General features: G+C 45.5%; 1 long non-coding RNA gene across 1 annotated transcript; it reads left to right on the top strand.

Moving 5' to 3' along the window:
* Positions 1-7,977: 7,977 nt before the first annotated feature.
* LOC137307475 (uncharacterized) lies at positions 7,978-18,909 on the top strand. The gene is made up of 3 exons (XR_010959116.1): positions 7,978-8,001; positions 18,167-18,281; positions 18,501-18,909. It is a non-coding gene; the product is annotated as an uncharacterized lncRNA (long non-coding RNA).
* The last annotated feature ends 1,489 nt before the right edge of the window (positions 18,910-20,398 follow it).

The following is a 20,398-nucleotide window of genomic DNA, read 5'->3' as shown; positions in this document are numbered from 1 at the left end:
AATGGGTGAGAGGCCCTTCCCTGCGAAAAGGTGTCCTGTCCCCTTGATGAAAATAATATCTGCAAGTGATGCACTGCAGAGAATTGCGCTCGAAACAGATCTGGAAAATGAGCATTGCAGCCGCACAGGGAATTGCAAATCCACACTGCCCGGAGGAAAAGAAGTGACAGAAGCAGAAGGAAATGTCACATGAAAGATTTGGCCCAGACCTGCTGCATGAGACTTGAAATGTTGTCAGCCTGTAACTGTAACACAAAGTGTCAGAACAGACAATGTTATCATTAGCCTTCTTGCTCTGCATCTCCTCAATAATCCCAGGTTATCACAGCACTGCTTTCTTCAAACTGAATCCCGGTGTGAAAACATACACAATTTCAAAGCTAAGCAAGGTGTGAGAGAGTGGAAGGAGAGTGTGAGTGGGGATCACGGGCCTGGGTGACAATGAGATCCTTCCCTGTGCATTAAGATATTCCGCATATGAAAGCAGCATGGAGAAAAGATCTTTGTGTCTATTTATCCGGGTATCTTCAAAATCCATCCCCTCTCAATGGCCAGCACCGTTCAATCTCTCTCTCTCTCCGTGCTGACCATGTCAGGATGGGTTTCATGAATTCACTGTGATTGCATCGAGCATCTAATTCACCAGGCAGTTGGAGGAGTCGAGGGAAAGAAGAATCAGATACAAGAGATCCCATGTGAAATGGGCAGAATCATCTGTGTGCCAATTTCTTCAAATGATCGGTCCTGTTCAGACGAGACCGGTCGGCGGCTCCCAGACACGGCTCAGGCCGGGACCGGCAGCTCTCCGCCGGTAGTGTCTGGATGAGAGAGCGGGGATCCTGCGCTGATGCTGCTGTCGCACTCCGAGAACCCCGGCGGCTGTCGGTACCGATCTCCCTCCAATGGATCCAGCTTCACACATTGGCTGTGGGCCTTGTGGAACAACGTGAGCTGGTCTGAGGCATCAATCCAGACACGGTGTGTTCGAATCATGTTGGGCTTACAGTATTTTCACAGTGGTTCAGGGTCCTGTCAAATGATTCGATAGTGAGACAGTGTTTCAGTGATGGGCTGTTCACTGTTTGTAAAATAATAATGATCAGAATTAAATTTGATAGATTAAAGTGCTCTTTATCTGTTAATTTCGAATCACTCCGTCGCCAGTTTTATACAGAAACAAGAAACAATGTTTAAGGGATGTGGTTTGTTCAATATTTGTGCAATAACTCTGTCAATCATTGTGAGAAGTAAAACACAAACTGCCTAATGCGGGGCCCAGAACCATGACCTTTGAGCATTTTGACGGCCAGTCAGTGCTGTTCGTCAGAGCGTTTGTGATAATAGCGCCAAGGTCACGGGTTCGATCACTGGACGGGCATCAGCTTTTTATTTCATTTTTCTTCGGGTTTTAGTAACTTTTAAAATCCAGACTTTACAAACAAATGCACACATAAAGTCACAGGGAATATGTTTTTGAATAACGTCCATTACCATGTTTGGTATATCTGTGCCCCTGGGGCGGAGAAACACATCTTTATTTTTATTTATCTTTTATCATTCTTTTCTCACTCACGTTTCTGTGTCTCCATCTCTTTCCATCTGTCTCGTTCCTCCATTTTACTATCTCTCCACTCCTTTCATTTTCCGGAATCATTTTTCCAGGTATGTTTACTGACACACATTACAACTTGTGTCACTCAGTATCTGGGTATGTTTACTGACACACATTACAACCTGTATCACTCAGTATCCGGGTATGTTTACTGACACACATTACAACCTGTGTCACTCAGTATCCGGGTATGTTTACTGACACACATTACAACCTGTGTCACTCAGTATCCGGGTATGTTTACTGACGCACATTACAATCTGTGTCACTCAGTATCCGGGTATGTTTACTGACACACATTACAATCTGTGTCACTCAGTATCCGGGTATGTTTACTGACACACATTACAACCTGTGTCACTCAGTGTCCGGGTATGTTTACTGACACACATTACAATCTGTGTCACTCAGTATCCGGGTATGTTTACTGACGCACATTACAATCTGTGTCACTCAGTATCCGGGTATGTTTACTGACACACATTACACCCTGTATCACTCAGTATCCGGGTATGTTTACTGACGCACATTACAATCTGTGTCACTCAGTATCCGGGTATGTTTACTGACACACATTACACCCTGTATCACTCAGTATCCGGGTATGTTTACTGACACACATTACAACCTGTATCACTCAGTATCCGGGTATGTTCACTGACACTCATTACACCCTGTATCACTCAGTATCCGGGTATGTTCACTGACACTCATTACACCCTGTATCACTCAGTATCCGGGTATGTTTACTGACACACATTACACCCTGTATCACTCAGTATCCGGGTATGTTTACTGACACACATTACAACCTGTATCACTCAGTATCCGGGTATGTTTACTGACACACATTACAACCTGTGTCACTCAGTATCCGGGTATGTTTACTGACACACATTACAATCTGTGTCACTCAGTATCCGGGTATGTTCACTGACACTCATTACACCCTGTATCACTCAGTATCCGGGTATGTTTACTGACACACATTACAACCTGTATCACTCAGTATCCGGGTATGTTTACTGACACTCATTACAACCTGTATCACTCAGTATCCGGCTATGTTTACTGACACTCATTACACCCTGTATCACTCAGTATCCGGGTATGTTTACTGACACACATTACAATCTGTGTCACTCAGTATCCGGGTATGTTTACTGACACACATTACAACCTGTGTCACTCAGTATCCGGGTATGTTTACTGACACTCATTACAACCTGTGTCACTCAGTATCCGGGTATGTTTACTGATACACATTACAACCTGTGTCACTCAGTATCCGGGTATGTTTACTGACACACATTACAACCTGTGTCACTCAGTATCCGGGTATGTTTACTGACACACATTACAACCTGTGTCACTCAGTATCCGGGTATGTTTACTGACACACATTACAATCTGTGTCACTCAGTATCCGGGTATGTTTATTGACACACGTTACAACCCGTGTCACTCAGTATCCGGGTATATTTACTGACACACATTACAACCTGTGTCACTCAGTATCCGGCTATGTTTACTGACACACATTACAACCTGTGTCACTCAGTATCCGGGTATGTTTACTGACACACATTACACGCTGTGTCACTCAGTATCCGGGTATGTTTACTGACACACATTACAACCTGTGTCACTCAGTATCCGGGTATGTTTACTGACACACATTACAACCTGTGTCACTCAGTATCTGGGTATGTTTACTGACACACATTACACGCTGTGTCACTCAGTATCCGGGTATGTTTACTGACACACATTACAACCTGTGTCACTCAGTATTTAACAATGTGAGGGAGTTTTATTCCCGTTGTGTTATCGCTCTGTCAGTTCGCTGATAAATGTTTTGCTCACGGCCTGCTACCGTTAAAGGTCACAAGCAGTCACAGACAGAGCTTGTGTTGTTGCCACAAGACGGAGAAAAGGCATCAGTTTGGGACAAATGCTTCAAATGAAATGTTCATTTGGCACCGAGAGAGACAAAAAACAGAGAAAAATGCAGAAGAAATAGAGAAATAAAAGACGGATAAAGACGCTATCAATATTTTTCATCCTTGATGCCTCTCTATTCCTTCCCTAAGCCTCCAGTGCCGGTTAAAATTTCAGTCCAAACAAATGCGGGATTCGAACCAAAGAATGTGAACAAAACAACCAAATATTACCGAAACCCGGGGTTGGACCAAGGACCATTTCGATCTTCACTCTCCTCAGCAAACTATTTCAGCTCCATCGTAAGTTGTCCATTGGGTCATTGCCTTGGAAGTAAATATTTATGACACTGCGTTCACTGTTCACAATGCGATCTCCTCTCCATTGGGAAGACCAAACGCAGATTGGTTGATCGCTTTGCTGAACACCTCCGCTCTGTCCACTGGCGTGACTCTATCCTGGCAGTCACTCCCCATTCTAATTTCCCCTCCCACTCCCACTCTCACCTTTCTGTCCTCAGCCTCTTACACTGCTAATCTCGAGGAACAGCATCTCTTCTTTCCTTGAGGCACTTTACAACCTTCCGGACTCAACGCTGGTCGAGTCGTTTCCCTCTGAAGTGAGAAATGAGCGGGAGGGGTTATATTTACTTCCACAGGGTGACACAAGGTCTGATTTATAGTGGGGTTGAAATAGCTCAGTCAGGAGTGTGAGAAAGGAATCTGCTTCAATCCCGAGTATCGCCAAATTTTGGTGACTTTGTGTCTTTTTTAAGGTGATGGAATCAGAGCGGAGATTGTAAACTTCTGACCCCCAGAACCTCGGGTCGTGAGTTCGACCCCTCTCTGAGTTACTTCTTTTAAACAATAAAACTTCAGCTATATTATATCATTAATATTTTAAATGAAATGTTTTTAAGGAAAGCCAAAAACAAAATTTTAAAAAGACGGAAATAAATATCGAGCTAAAGGGATTGTAATGTTTGGACGGGAAATAGAGCCGGGGATCCGAGTTTATTATCGATCAGTGAGTGGAATCCATCGCTCTCTCGGGCTTTAATTGGTCGATTTATTGATAAAGTTCGGAACTGAGGAACAACTTTGAACCCGTGGGGCGGAGCCAATATTTGCCATCATGTAATAAGAGAGAGAGAGGAGAGAGTGAGTTGATTTGTGAGAGATTATTACAGAATCCCTCAGCGCTCCTCGGTTAATGACAATAGTTCTTTGCCTCCTTTCAGAAACGACAACAATCCCAACAGTGTTTTCCTGCTCCCAATCTCCCGGAGTGAGTGAGGCCGCGACAAGCCGCTTCTCCAATCACCCGCTGCCGGCGGGAAGCAGTGAATGCAGCATCAGACAGCGCATTGCTGTCCATCCCTGGCAAACAAGATAACACTGAATCAGATTGGAGTTGTGCTGAGCTTTGAGTCTGTAGCCTGTTCCTGAGGAGGTTCAGGCTGATATCATCCAGTCATTTATTTTTAATCTCAGAAGCGTGCCAGGAGAAAACAAGAAGTGGGAATCGAACTGTCCCTGGATGTGATGAATTCAGGAAATCGCTGTCCAAGCAGATCTGTGAAAGTCGCAGTGCAGCCGCACACAAGTTCCAAATTCTCTCTCTCACCACTCGGCAATCATTAACTGACCTTTTTCTGGCCTGGTCTCACCTCGCTCAAACCGTCCCTTTCGCCTATGATTTTTTATGAATGTAAAGCGTCCCCGCTTCTCTCAAGGTGCAACAGACATTTTTTTTCCAGATGCCTTGTCGTGGGCCAAATAAAGGATGTGCACAGTTGCTGTGAGAACAAATTAAAAAGTAGCAGAAGTTGATCAAACTTACACCAGTGAAAGTCCTGGGTGGAGATTTAGAGGATGCGATTGTGCGAAGGGTTTTCCTCTGATTTTAACAGACCTCCTGTTGAATTGCCGGGATGTCCAGAGCACCGAAATAGCTCAGACTGAAGATCGAAAGGATTCAATTCTGGGTTTCGGCGGCCTTTTCTAACCCTTACTGTTGGCCTGATACCTTCTCTGGGCTCTTTCCATTCTCTGATACACTCGGAGTGCCCCTTTGCCCACTGATATGCCCTGAGCCCCCTCACTCTCGCTGATAACCTCTGACAGTCCTTTCCCCTCTCTGATAACTTCTGAGAGTGCTGTAAACTCTCTGATACCTTGTAGAGCCCTCATGCCCCCTTGGTAACCCCTGAGAAGTCCTTTGATTTCCTGACAGTCTCTGGGATCCCGTTTCCACTCCGGATCAGCAATCAGAAACCCTTAGACTCCCTGATACATTCTCGGGAACCATTCCCCTCTCTGATACCCAAGTGCAATGTAATTCCACATGTGGATCTATCTGTGTGTGTTAAGGGTGAGACCCACAGTTTGTTCGCTCCCATTCCTCGGAAATACTGTGTTCATCAAGAGGGAAATCGCATCTGCGTTTATGTGATTTTCAAAGACAGAAATAGTTCAGATTCGAGGTAATCAGTAGCGTTAGAATTAAAACCCCGAGTTCCTTTGTTCAATCTCATGTTAAGGCGGCTTCAGTTAACTCCCTCTTTTGGTGGAATCCATAATGAGGGGACTGAATCTTCAAATTTGAGATCGACCATTCAGGCAAGAAATCAGGAATCACTTTACTCCACAAATTACGGCAGAAATCTGGAACTCTCTCAGTCAAAAGGATTTGGGTTCTGGTTCAATTCAAATTTTCAAGACTGATATTGATCGGTCTTTTTTCGGTTCCGGTACCAAGGGATATGAACCGAAGGCGGGTAAACAGAGTGGAGTTACAGATCACCTGTGATCTAATTGAATGGGACAGCAGGTTCGAGGGGTTGAATGGCCTTCTTCTGTCCTGATGTTCCTGTACTGCTCAGCGCGGGGCTGGATGACAGGTAAAAGGCTTCAGACTGACTCCAGAATGAAACGCGGGTGTTCAGAAGGAGCTACCTTGGGATTACAGGACAAACTGAACCTCTGAAGCAAAGCCAACAGCTGCCTCTCTGCAATAACAGGCAGGGTCAAGCGCTTGTAGCCGACCCCGCTCGCTTCATCAGCTAACGATATGACTTTTAATCTCAGAGTCGTGGGTTCGAGCCCCACAGTGGACGGTTTGCGTTTTGTTTTTCACTCTGGGTGATAAAGGATTCTTGGTGCAACCTGTTATCTTCATTTATTCCAGTTATATAAACAGACACAGCACCGAGCTGGGTGAAAGGAAAACGTGAGCGCTGCCAAATATCCAGTCCTCCCCGATTCCACCTTCTCATTCCCTCCACGTGGGACACGGCAGATTATCTTTTCAACCGGATTCATTTTTGCTGCTATTAAGTATGTTGATGTTTAGAAAATGCAATATTTAGAAGATGACAATTCTGGATCCATTCGCCTCTCTGATACCTCCTGAGCGCCCCTTACCCTCTTTGATTCTCCCTGAACTCCTGATCTTCCCTGATACTCTCTGTCTCCTACCTTCTCCGATACCCTCAGAGATTCCATTATCCCCTTTGAGACCTTGTCAGTGCCCTTTATGTTCCCTGATACCCACTGAGTGTCCTTTACCCACAGATAGGCCCTGAGAGCACTAACACTCTCTAACACCCTCTGACAGTCCCTTCCCCTCTCTGAAATCCCTTTGTCCTCCTGGATCACCACTAAGAAGCCATTAGACTCCCTGATACCTTCTCATGAGCCATTACCCTCTCTGATTCCCAAGTGTGATGTAAATACACATGTGGGTCTACCTCTCAGTGTTAAGGATGAGATCTCGAGGTTGTTTGGTCCCATTCCTGAGAGGTGCCGCGTTCATCGAGAGGGAGCTGCCATCTACCCTTCTGTGTTCATCAAAGAGAAAAAGAACTTTGCCTGTACCGAATGTCAAAACAGATCAGTTGGGAGACCATTAGAGTGAAGATTTCCAGGTCTTTGGTTCTATCTTGAGTTTCGGTGATTCTCTCTCTTGGGACAATCCAGAATGACGCGGCTTATTCTTAAAAGTAAAGCTGGACCATTCAGGAAGCACTTTATAACAGAAAGTGTCCTAGAAATCTGGAACTCTCTCCAACAAAAGGCTGAAGATGCCGGGAGACAATTCACATTTTCAAGACTGAGATCGATAGATCTTTCCCTGTCAGATTATTAAGGGATCTGTGTCAAAGGCGGGTAAATAGAGTTAATGGACAAATCACCCCCGATCTAATTAAATGGAGCAGCAGGTTCGAAGGGCTGAATGGTCTTCTCCTGTCCCTATGTTCCTAAAATTCTCAGCGCGGGCCTGGATGACATGTTTGATTATCAAGTTCTGACCAAGGGTCATTGACCTGAAACATTATCTCTGTTTCTTTCTCCACAGATGCTGCCTGACTTGCTGAGTATTTCCAGCATTTTCTGGTTTTAGTGCAGGAATTAGTTTGGTCAAGGGGACAGGACCCGATTCCAGAGGTAAGTGCCTCTCATCTTCACATTCTTCCCACCAGTGTAAGAGATGTGAGGAAAGTGATTGGGCTCTATTGGTGTCATCGATCAGTGTGTGGTATTTATATGATTTGATCAGGTTCGCGAAATGCCGAGGTTGCTCGTTCGAGTCACACAGTGTGCACCATCCACAGGATGCACTGCAGCAACTCGCCAAGGCTTCTTCAACAGCACCTCCCAAACCCGCGACCTCTACCACCTAGAAGGACAAGAGCAGCAGGCACATGGGAACAACACCACCTGCACGTTCCCCTCCAAGTCACACACCATCCCGACTTGGAAATATATCGCCGTTCCTTCATTGTCGCTGGGTCAAAATCCTGGAACTCCCTTCCTAACAGCACTGTGGGAGAACAGTCACCACACGGACTGCAGCGGTTCAAGAAGGCGGCTCACCACCACCTTCTCAAGGGCAATTAGGGATGGGCAATAAATGCCGGCCTTGCCAGCGACGCCCACATCCCCAGAACGAATAAAAAAAAACATGGAACAACTAATCCTGTTGCTTATTAACATTACGACCGGAATTGAAGGTACAATTGGTGTGTTCCAAAATGCATCTACTTCATCGTGTTGCCATGTCGTTCCTCCTGCCGACTGTGTTCCAAGAGCAGATGAGATGTTTAGAGCAGCGCTTTAGTGTTGCTTGTTTACAGCAGGGAGAATGCGGCTTTGGAGACACAAACTCTGAATTAGATCCATCTGCAAATGGTGTGATTCAAAATTATTCAAAGGTTGTGAGCTCTCGTCCTCACGTGGTTGAATTTTAGTGGTTCTGGCGGGATAATTTCCATTCTACACTTCAGGAGCTAGTTTTACAGGAGTAGAATTGCTGCAAGCGAGAATTCTCTCCCTGAAGCCCCAATGCTCACACGGCAGCAGGCTGCATGTGTCCAGTTGGATACCTGTCTGAAAGGAGATGTAGTCTGGCATCTTGAACTCGGGTGGGACTGGAGCCTCTTGTCTAAGAGGAAGTGTAAGGGGCAGTTTCGTTTCCTCTAAAGATATGATTGACCCTGTTGCTGTTTTGCTTCAAAATTTCACTTCCCAACGCCAGAACCACGAAAATTCAACTACTTTAGGACGAGAGGTTACAACCTTTCAATGATTTTTTAAACATTACATTGGAAATCCAATGGGCTATCCATTGCGGCATAGAGCCCGTTAAAAGGTACAGTCTATCACAGTACCCACAAGCTGCTAAGGAACTCCTGCCAAAGTAGAAGGAGTGTTTGGAAAGCTCAGTTGGAGCTCAAATCAGTTCTTGAGAAATCTCCGCAGTGAGAGTTTGTCCAATACAGGGTGCCGTCTCTCTCTCTCCCTTTCCCCCTCTCTTGCTCTCTCTCCCTTGCATTCTCACTCTCCTCCTTTATCTCAAGGGGATTGGACTACAATGGGGTGGAAATTATGTTCCAGCTGTACAGACCAGTGGAGAGACTCCATCTGAAATACTGCATTCAGTTCTGGGCACCGCGCCACAGGAAGGATATGTTAACCTCCAGGCTCGAGGGGCTGAATTCCCAACCCCTGCTCTTATGTTCCAATGAATGAAACAATAATTCAGGTATAGAGAACTTCTGTCCAAAGTACTGATTTCAGTATTTGACTGTCCTCAGTGTCCCAGCTCAGTGCAGTCCAGTCCAGACAAGCTGCTGGCACAAAGTGGCATTTTCTGTGAGACAAGAATGACTTGTTGAGGCAGTGAGAGCACCGAGTGCGGGTTGGCCTGCGCGTGAAATGGAAAGTGAGGTCAAATTCTACACAAGCTGCTGATGTCTCTGTTTCCATTTCCAAAACACATGCACGCACGGCCCAAATCGATGCATCTCCCGGGAAAGCTGCGAGGTGACGCAGGGTCGCCCTGGATCATGTGAAGCAATTGCCCACATACAAAGTTCTGCTCGTTTCACACAGGAACCTAAGAATTAGAAGCTGGAGAAGGTCATCCAGCCCCTCGAGCCTGCTCCACCATTCAACAAGATCATGACTGAACTTCTACCTCAACACCATGTTCATGCACTATCCCCATATCCCTTGATGTCTTTAATATCTAGAAATCTATCGATCTCTGTTTTGAATGTACTCAATGACTGAGCCTCCACAGCCCTCTAGGGTAGAGAATTCCAAAAATTCACCACCCTCTGAATGAAGAAATCTCTCCTCATCTCAGAACTAAATGGCCTACCCTTTATTCTGAAACCGTGACCCCTGGTTCGAGACTCCCCAGCCAGAGGAAGCATCCTCCCTGCATCTGACCTGTCGAGACCTCTAAGAATTTTTTAAGTTTCAAAGAGATCACCTCTCATTCTTCGAAACTCGAGAGAATACAGGCCTGGTCTACTCAATCTCTCCTCATACGACAATCCTGCCATCTCAGGAATCAGTCTGGTGAACCTTTGTTGCACTCGTTCGAGGGCAAGTATATCCTTTCTGAGGTAAGGAGACCAAAACTGTACACAATACTCCAGGTGCGATCTCAACAAGGCCCTATTTGAATACAATAAGGCATCTTTACTCCTGTACTCAAATTTTCTTGTATTAAAGGCCAACATGCTATTTGCCTTCCTAATTGCTTGCTGCACCTTCATGTTAGCTTTCAGTGACTCATGTACAAGGACACCCAGGTCACTTTAAGCATCATCGTTAACCAATCTCTCACGATTTAAAAAATACTTTGTGTTTCTGTTTTTCGACCAAAGTGGATAACTTCACATTTTTCCACATTATATTCAATCTGCCTTGTTCTTCCCCACTTACTAAACCTGTCTATATCCCTTTGAAGCCTCTTTGCATCCTCCACACAATTCGCATCCCGACTTAGTTTTGTGTCATCAGCAAACTTGGAAATATTACATTTGGTTCCCTGATCCAAGTCATTGATATAGATTGTGAATAGCTGGAGCCCAAGCACCAATCCCTGCAGTACCCCACTAGTCACAGTCTGCCAACCTGACAAAGACCCGTTTATTCCTACTCTCTGGTTTCTGGCTGTTAATCAATTCTCAATCCATGCCAGTATATTACCCCCAATTCCATGTGCTCTAACTTTGTTCACTAACCTCCTATGTGGGACCAGATCGGAAGCCTTCTGAGAATCCAAATACACCACATCCACTGGTCCCCCCTTATCTATTTCACTAGTTACATCCTCAAAGAACTCCAATAGGTTTGTCAAATATGATTTTCCTTTCACAAATCCATGTTGAGTCTGCCAAATCCTATTATTATTTTCTGAGTTTCCTGTTATCACATCCTTTATAATAGATTCGAGCATTTTTCCTACCACTGATGTCAGGTTAACAGGTCTGTTGTCCCCGTTTTCTCTCTTTCTCTTTTCTGAAATAGTGGGGTTACATTTGCTACCCTCCAATCTGCAGGAACAGTTCCAGAATTTCTAGAATTTTGGAAGATGACAACCAATGCATCCACTATCTCTGTAGCCACCTCTCAAAACCATGGGATATAGATCATCGGGTCCTTCGGATTCATTGACTTTCAGTCCATTTCACTCCTCCAGTCTTATTTTTTTTTTACTGATACTAATTTCTTTCAGTTCCTCATTTCTCCCAAACCCTTGGTTCTCAACTATTTCTGGGAGGTTTTTTTGTGTCTTCTTCCGTGAAGACAGACACAAAGTATTTGTTAATTTCACTGTCACTTCCTTATTCCCCATTATAAATTATCCCGTCTCTGTCGAAAAGAGACAGGTTTTTTTTCCTTTTTACCTGCCTATAGAAGCTTTTACAGTCCGTTTTTATGTTTCTCGCTCGTTTACTCTCATATTCTATTTTCCCTTTCTTTATCAATTTCTTGGTCCTGCTTTGCTGAATTCTATTATGCTCTAATCCACAGGCTTACCGCATTTTCTGGCAAATTTAGATCCCTTTTCCTTTGATTTAATACTATCTTTAATTTCTCTTGTTAGCCACGGTTGGACCACTTTACCTCTTGGGTTTTTGTGCAGTAAAGGAACATATATTTGTTGCAAATTATGTGTTAATTCTTCAAATGTGAACCATTGACTGTCTCCCGTCATACCTTTTAATGCAGTTCCCCAATCAACCACAGAAAACTTGTGCCTCACACCTTCATAGTTTCCGTTGTTTAAATTAAAGATCCTAGTTTCAGATATAACTACATCACTTTCAAACTTAATGAAGAATTCCATCATATTGTGGTTACTCTTCCCTAAGGGTTCCCTTACAAGATTATTAATTAACCCTTTCTCATTGCACAATACTAGTTGGTTCCTCAACATACTGATCTAGAAAACGATCTCGTATACATTGCAGGAATCCGTCCTCCACAGTATTGCTGCTAATTTGGTTTGCCCAATCTATATTATCGACTAAAGACCCCCACGATTTCTGCATTACTCTTGTTACATGCACTTCTAATTTCCTGCTTTATACCGTGCCCGACATTACCACTACTGTTTGCTGGCCGAGAAACAACTCCCACCAATGTTTTCTGCCCCTTGCTGTTTCTTAGCTCCACCCAAACTGATTCTATATCTCAACGTTCTGAGCCAAGATCCTTTCTCACTATTGTACTGATCTCATCCATTATTAACTGCGCTACCCCACCTCCTTTTTCCTTTTTGCCTGTCCTTCCTAAATGTCGAATATTTTTGAATAATCAGTTCCCAGCCTTGGTCACCCTGCAGCCACGTCTCCGTAATGGCAATTAGATCAAACCCATTTACTACTATTGGTGCTGTCAATACATTTACCTTGTTGCGAATGCTGCGTGCTTTCAGATAAAGTGCCTTTAATTTTTCCCTGTCAACATTTTTGTCCTATTTTGACCTGTAATCCAGTCACGTGGCTTCTCCTGTTTCTGATTCTTTCTCCCCTCCTGCTTCCTCTGCTTCCCCAGCTGCCAAGTGAATTAGGTGCTCTAAGCAATCACAGCGAATTCCTGAAACCCATCCTGATATGGGGAGCAGGGAGAGAGAGAATGAAAGGTGCTGGGCATTGAGAGCTGATGGAATTTGAACATGCTGGATAAATAGACACAAAAGTCTCATCTCCCTCTTTCTTTCCTATGTGGAATATTTTAATGCTCAGGAGATGATTTCACTGCCACCCGTGCTCTTCTGCTTCTTTGGGTCAATTCTTGCATTTATTTACAGTGAAAATCTATTCCTGCCACTGAAGGATTGGGGATGTAAAAGACACGCGTCAAGGTTGGAAAATATTTCTATCGTCTTCATTGAGCTTTTATTTCTCAGTTCCCTTCTGTCTTTATCTCTTGTTTTAGTCTCTCTCAGTGCCGGGTGACCATTTGATTTGATGCATTTGTCCTGAACTGATGCCTTTTCCACATCTCGAGGCGGTCAGACACGTTCTATCTGTCTGTTACTGCTGATGACCATTAATGGGGACAGGCCGCGAGTTCATCGTTTATCTGCAAAGCGGAGAAAGACAAATAAAAAGAAAGATCTGTTTCTCCACCACAAGGGCAAAGATGCAAAGGATGTTATTCAAAAAACTGTCCCCGTGACTTTGTGTTTGGATTTGTTTGCAAAGCTTGCATTTTAAAAGTTAAAAAATACCCGACACAAAGTGAACTTCTCACCAGCCCATAAAGGAATCAAACCCGCGATCACAACATGTTCTAAGCAAGCAGGATAACCAGCCGTTACTAACATCTCATAGGAACATAGGAACAGGAGAAGGCCATTCAGCCCCTCGTGCCTGCTCCGCCATTTGATAAGATCATGGCTGATCTGTGATATCGCTCCTTATACCTGCCTTTGGCCCATATCCCTTAATACCTTTGGTTGCCAGAAAGCTATCTATCTCACATTTAAATTTTGCAATTGAGATAGTATCAATTGCCGTTTGTGGAGGAGAGTTCCAAACTTGTACCACACTTTGTGTGTAGAAATGTTTTCTAATCTCGCTCCTGAAAGGTCTGGCTCTAATTTTTAGATTGTGCCCCCTACTCCTAGAATCCCCAACCAGCGGAAATAGTTTCTCTCTATCCACCCTATCCGTTCCCCTTAATATCTTATCAACTTCGATCAGATCACCCCTTAACCTTCTAAACTCGAGAAAACATAACCCCAATTTGTGTAATCTCTCCTCGTAACTTAACCCTTGAAGTCCGGGTATCATTCCAGTAAACCTACGCTGCACTCCCTCCAAGGCCAATATGTCCTTCCGAAGGTGCGATGCCCAGAACTGCTCACAGTACTCCAGGTGCGGTCTAACCAGGGTTTTGTCTCGCTGCAGCATAATTCCTGCCCCCTTGTACTCTAGTCTTCCAGATATAAAGGCCAGCATTCCATTAGCCTTCTTGATTATTTTCTGGACTTGTTCATGACACTTCAATGATCTATGTGCCTGAACCCCTAAGTCCCTTTGGGCATCCACAGTTTTTAACTTTTTGCCATTTCGAAAGTACCATGTTCTATCCTTTTTTGATCCAAAGTGGATGACCTCACTTTTGTCTACATTGAATTCCATTTGCCACAATTTTGCCCATTCACCTAATCTATCAATATCCCTTTGTAATTTTATGTTTTCATCTACACTGCTTACAATGCCACCAATCTTTGTGTCATCGGCAAACTTAGATATGAGACCTTCTATGCCTTCATCTAAGTCGTTAATAAATATTGTGAATAATTGAGGCCCCAAGACAGATCCCTGCGGGACTCCACTAGTCACATCCTGCCAATGTGAATACTTACCCATTATCCCTACTCTCTGTCGCCTTTCGCTCAGCCAATTTCCTAACCAAGTCTGTACTTTTCCCTCGATTCCATGGGCTTCTATCTTAGCTAACAGTCTCTTATGTGGGACCTTATCAAATGCCTTCTGGAAGTCCATATAAATAACATCCATTGACATTCCCCTGTCCACTACTTTAGTCACTTCTTCAAAAAATTCAATCAGGTTTGTCAGGTATGACCTGCCTTTCACAAATCCATGCTGGCACTCTCTGATTAACTGAAAATTCTCGGTGTTTAGTCACCCTATCCTTAATTATAGACTCCAGCATTTTCCCCACAACAGATGTTAGGCCAACTGGTCTATAATTCCCCAGTTTCCCTCTCTCTCCTTTCTTAAACCGATTCTGTATCACGTTAAATGTTTCTTTAAACATTTCCCACTGATCATCAGTCGTTTTACCCATTAACAGATTTGCCCAGTTTACTGTGGACAGTCTCTGTTTCATCCAATTGAAGTCGACCTTGCCCAAGTCTAGAATCTTAGCAGCTGATTCACTTTTTTCCCTTTCAAACACTACATTGAACTCGATCATGTTATGATCACTATTGGATAGATGTTCACGCATAGTTAAGCCGTTAACTAAATCTGGTTCATTACTCATTACTAAATCTAGTATGGCTTGCCCCCTTGTTGCCTCTAGCACATAGTGCTATCGAAAACTATCCCGGACACGCTCAAGAAATTTGCTACCTTTCTGACAGTTGCTAGGCTGCTTTTCCCAATCTATGTGAAGGTTAAAGTCCCCCATTAAGACCACTATGCCTTTCTTACACGCTTGTCTAATCTCTGCATTTATACAATCTCGCACTTCAGATCTGCTGCCAGGGCTCCTATGCACAATTCCCACTATAGTCTTCGATCCTTTCCTATTTCTCAATTCAACCCATAAGGTCTCTGTTGGCTGCTTACCTCTCGTTATATCCCCCTTTATCATTGAAGTGATTTCATCTCTAATCATTAAGGCTAATCCTCCCCCTCTTCCAGTTTCCCTATCTCTCCTGTAGACCTTATAACCTGGTATAATTAGTTCCCAATCCTGACCATCCTGCAGCCATGTCTCAGTAATAGCTATCATGTCATACCCTCCAATTTGAATTTGAACCTGCAGTTCATTTAATTTATTCCTTCTACTCCGTGCATTTGTATATAGAACTCTCAGTTGGGCCACACACCCTAGCCTGACCTTCAGCTTTGATGCTGAGTTAATCGCCTTATGCCTTCTAGTTTTTACTTTATCTGTCGTGCCTAAAGTACACTTTCTTTCCGCTGCTCTACGCTTTTCCCTCTCACTTGTTCTTGAACAACTGTTTGTACTATTTGTATTGTAAATTTCCCCTGGGTCTTCCCCTCTCTTGCTGCTCTCAACTTTACTCCCTTCTGACTCACCGCTCAGGTTCCCATCCCCCTGCTACTCTAGTTTAAACCTTCCCCAACAGCATGAGCAAACACCCCCGTGAGGACATTGGTCCCGGTCCTGCTCGGGTGTAACCCGTCCCGCTTGTACAGGTCCCACTTTCCCCAGAACCAGTCCCAATGTCCCAGGAATCTAAATCCCTCCCTCCTATACCATCCCTGCAGCCACGCATTCATCCTGTCTATTCTCCTGTTCCTATATTCACTCGCACGTGGCACCGGTAGTAATCCTGAGATCACTACCTTTGTTTTTGAATTGATCTCCTAACTCCTTAAATTCAACTTGCAGGACCTCATCCCTTTTTTTTAAACTATGTCATTGGTACCAATATGGACCACGACTACTGGCTGTTCACCCTCCCCCTCCAGAATGCCCTGCAGCCGCTCCGTGACATCCTTGACCCGAGCACCAGGGAGGCAACATACCATCCTGGAGTCACATTTATGGCCGCAGAAACGCCTATCTGTTCCCCTTACAATTGAATCCCCTATCACTATTGCCCTGCCACTCTTCTTCCTCCCCTCCTGTGCAGCAGAGCCACCTGTGCTGCCCCGAACCTGGCTCTTGCTGCTTTCCCCTGATAAGCCATCTCCCCCAACAGCATTCAAAGCAGAATATATGTTTGAGAGGGAGATGGCCCCAGGGGACTCCTGCTTTACATGCCTAGTCCTTTTACTCTGCCTGGCGGTCACCCATTTCCTTTCTGCCTGCGTAATCTTTACCTGCGGTGTGACCACCTCACTGAACGTGCTGTCCACGATAGTCTCAGCATCGCGGATGCTCCACAGTGAATCTACCCGCAGCTCCAGCTCCGAAATACGGTTAGCCAATAGCTGCAGCTGGACACACTTCCTGCACACATGGTCGCCAGGAACACTGGTAGTGTCCATGACTTCCCACATAGTGCAGGAGGAGCGTATCACAGGTGCGAGCTCTGCTGCCATGACTTGCCTTAGACTCTCAGACTCTCCTCCCGTGTGTCGGTGAGTGTCCTGCAAGAGGTTTGGGTGCTCTGCCTGTCGTGATTGAATAGTTGACAGTGTGTGTGACCTGTGAGTTGTGGGTGGGTGGCTTGCAGTAATGGTAATGTGTGAGGGTAAGAGGAAGCATCTGATTGAAGAGTTAGAATCATAGAATCATAGAAGTTTACAACATGGAAACAGGCCCTTCGGCCCAACATGTCCATGTCGCCCAGTTTATACCACGAAGCTAGTCCCAATTGCCTGCACTTGGCCCATATCCCTCTATACCCATCTTACCCATGTAACTGTCCAAATGCTATTTAAAATATAAAATTGTACCCACCTCTACTACTGCCTCAGACACTCACCACACTTTGAGTGAAAAAATTGCCCCTCTGGACCCTTTTGTATCTCTCCCCTCTCACCTTAAATCTATGTCCCCTCATTATAGACTCCCCTACCTTTGGGAAAAGATTTTGAGTACTGATTGAAAGAGTTTGTTGGTATGTGGGTGATGGGGGTGGAGTGCGTGGTGCAGTTGGTGGGAGATGCCACTTGTCAGTTGACCTCACTCACATTGACCACTCATGTCAAAGCATCGAACTTCTTCCTGCACTGTATCCATGTTCATGACACGCCTGGCATTGACTTCATCCCCTGCTGCCTCCCACTGCCTCGGGAGCACATGTCTGGAGGGCTTCTTGCCCCCCTGTGGATATAAGATGTCCCTCCTTCTGTCCACCTCTTGCACTAAGGTCTGTAGTGCATCAGCAGAGAGTCTTGGTGCGCACACTCTCACAGACCTGATTCCAACTCAGATTGGCAGATTGGTGAGGTGTGGCGTGCAGATTGGAGGATGTGGGATTTAGCAGTGCACAACTTTTATTCAATGTTTTAACATAACTCAAGGATTTGTAGACGTAAGGACGGGAGCTGCATCTGTGTTTTGTGTGTGAGATGTCTGATCTCTGTTCAGATTCCATGTGGACCCACATCTTATATTTTGCAAATAGGAGGTGCAGGCTGCCTTTAAGAGGTGTGAGCCACTCACGCAATATCTGGGACCCCCCCCTGCTTGTGAGAAGCCATGAAACTACGCAGCTCGGCCTGGCTGCTCACAGGAATCAGGTAAACCACCAGACAGCACCAATCTCATGTGCTGTCTGCATCGCAAAGACCGGGCACGGGTTAATTGCGCACCATGAGTTAACCCCCCATGAGTTCAAATTTCACCAAGACAAGTCAGGAAAAATTTGATTTCCTAATTTGTGGGCAAGCTGGAAAAAAATGAGCATGATAGCTGCTAAATGGTTGTAAAAACCCAAATGGTTCACTCATGTCTTTCAGGGAAAGGAACCTCCGACCAACCCTGCATGATCAGGCCGACTCACGACTGGTCTAAACTATCTGGTGACCCTTAATGCTCTCTGATGTTGCCCAGCAATTGAGAAACAATCCCAGGAACATCACCACAAAGACTGCTGCAGTTCAAGAAGGCTGCCGACCACCATCTTCAGGCAATTAGGGATGGGTAACGAATATCCCAAATCTCCCACATCCTGAGAACAAATTTTTAAAAAGTCTTGGAAAGAGCCATTTGTTTATTAACTATTTTGGAGAAGGAGGCTGAACAAAGTATTTTCTGGGATCAGTAAAACTGTTGTACCTGAGAATTGACATCAGTTATGGGCCAGAAGACGGCATGAATTGGAACCAGATTTCCACTTTAGATTCTCAAGCCCCTTAATTTTCTGTCCAGCACAAAATATATCAGTAAATGATGACCTTAGGGTATAAATATCAAAGTGGTCTTTCTTCAGAAATTCGATGTTTAACCGTCTTCATACTGTCATTGTTTCTGTTCCACTCCTTCCCACTTTCCCAACGGAGCGTGTCTCATCGGAATTATTGGGAAGAGGATAAATTGACTTTAATACACACTGCTCTCCCCAGGGGGTGGGGGGAGAGTGTGGACTTTATAACTCACTGCTCTCCCCAGGGGGTGGAGTGAGATTGTGGACTTTACTACTCACGGCTCTCCCCAGGGGGTGGGGGGAGAGAGTGGACTTAACTACTCACTGCTCTCCCCAGGGGACGGGGGAGAGAGTGTGGACTTTATTACTCACTGCTCTCCCCAGGGGGTGGGGGGAGAGTGTGGACTTTATTACTCACTGCACTCCCCAGGGGGTGGGGGGAGAGTGTGTACTTTACTACTCACTGCTCTCCCCAGGGGGTGGGGAGAGAGTGTGGACTTTATTACTCACTGCTCTCCCCAGGGGGTGGGGGGAGAGTGTGGACTTTACTACTCACTGCTCTCCCCAGGGGGTGGGGGGAGAGTGTGGACTTTATTACTCACTGCTCTCTCCAGGGGTGTGTGGGGGGAGAGAGTGTGGACTTTAAAACTCACTGCTCTCCCCAGGGGGTGGGGGGAGAGTGTTGACTTTAATACTCACTGCTCTCCCCAGGGGTGTGTGTGGGGGAGAGAGTGTGGACTTTATTACTCACTGCTCTCCCCAGGGGGTGGGGGGAGAGTGTGGACTTTATTACTCACTGCTCTCCCCAGGGGTGTGTGTGGAGGGAGAGAGTGTGGACTTTATTACTCACTGCTCTCCCCAGGGGGTGGGGGGAGAGAGTGTGGACTTTATTACTCACTGATCTCCCCAGGGGTGTGTGGGGGGAGAGAGTGGACTTTACTACTCACTGCTCTCCCCAGGGGGTGGGGGGAGAGAGTGTGGACTTTATTACTCACTGCTCTCCCCAGGGGGTGGGGGCAGAGTGTGGACTTTACTAATCACTGCTCTCCCCAGGGGGTGGGGGCAGAGTGTGGACTTTACTACTCACTGCTCTCCCCAGGGGGTGGGGGGAGAGTGTGGACTTTACTACTCACTGCTGTCCCCAGGGGAGGGGGGAGAGAGTGTGGACTTTATTACTCACTGCTCTCCCCAGGGGGTGGGGGGAGAGTGTGGACTTTACTACTCACTGCTCTCCCCAGGGGGTGGGGGGAGAGTGTGGACTTTACTACTCACTGCTCTCCCCAGGGGGTGGGGGGAGAGTTTGGACTTTATTACTCACTGCTCTCTCCAGGGGTGTGTGTGGGGGAGAGAGTGTGGACTTTATTACTCACTGCTCTCCCCAGGGGGTGGGGGGAGAGTGTGGACTTTAATACTCACTGCTCTCCCCAGGGGTGTGTGTGGGGGAAAGAGTGTGGACTTTATTACTCACTGCTCTCCCCAGGGGGTGGGGGG

Source organism: Heptranchias perlo, chromosome 3, assembly GCF_035084215.1.
Source record: "Heptranchias perlo isolate sHepPer1 chromosome 3, sHepPer1.hap1, whole genome shotgun sequence".
NCBI lineage: Eukaryota > Metazoa > Chordata > Chondrichthyes > Hexanchiformes > Hexanchidae > Heptranchias > Heptranchias perlo.
The sequence above is the reverse complement of the archived record's forward strand: the minus strand, read 5'-3'. Positions and strand labels throughout refer to the sequence as shown.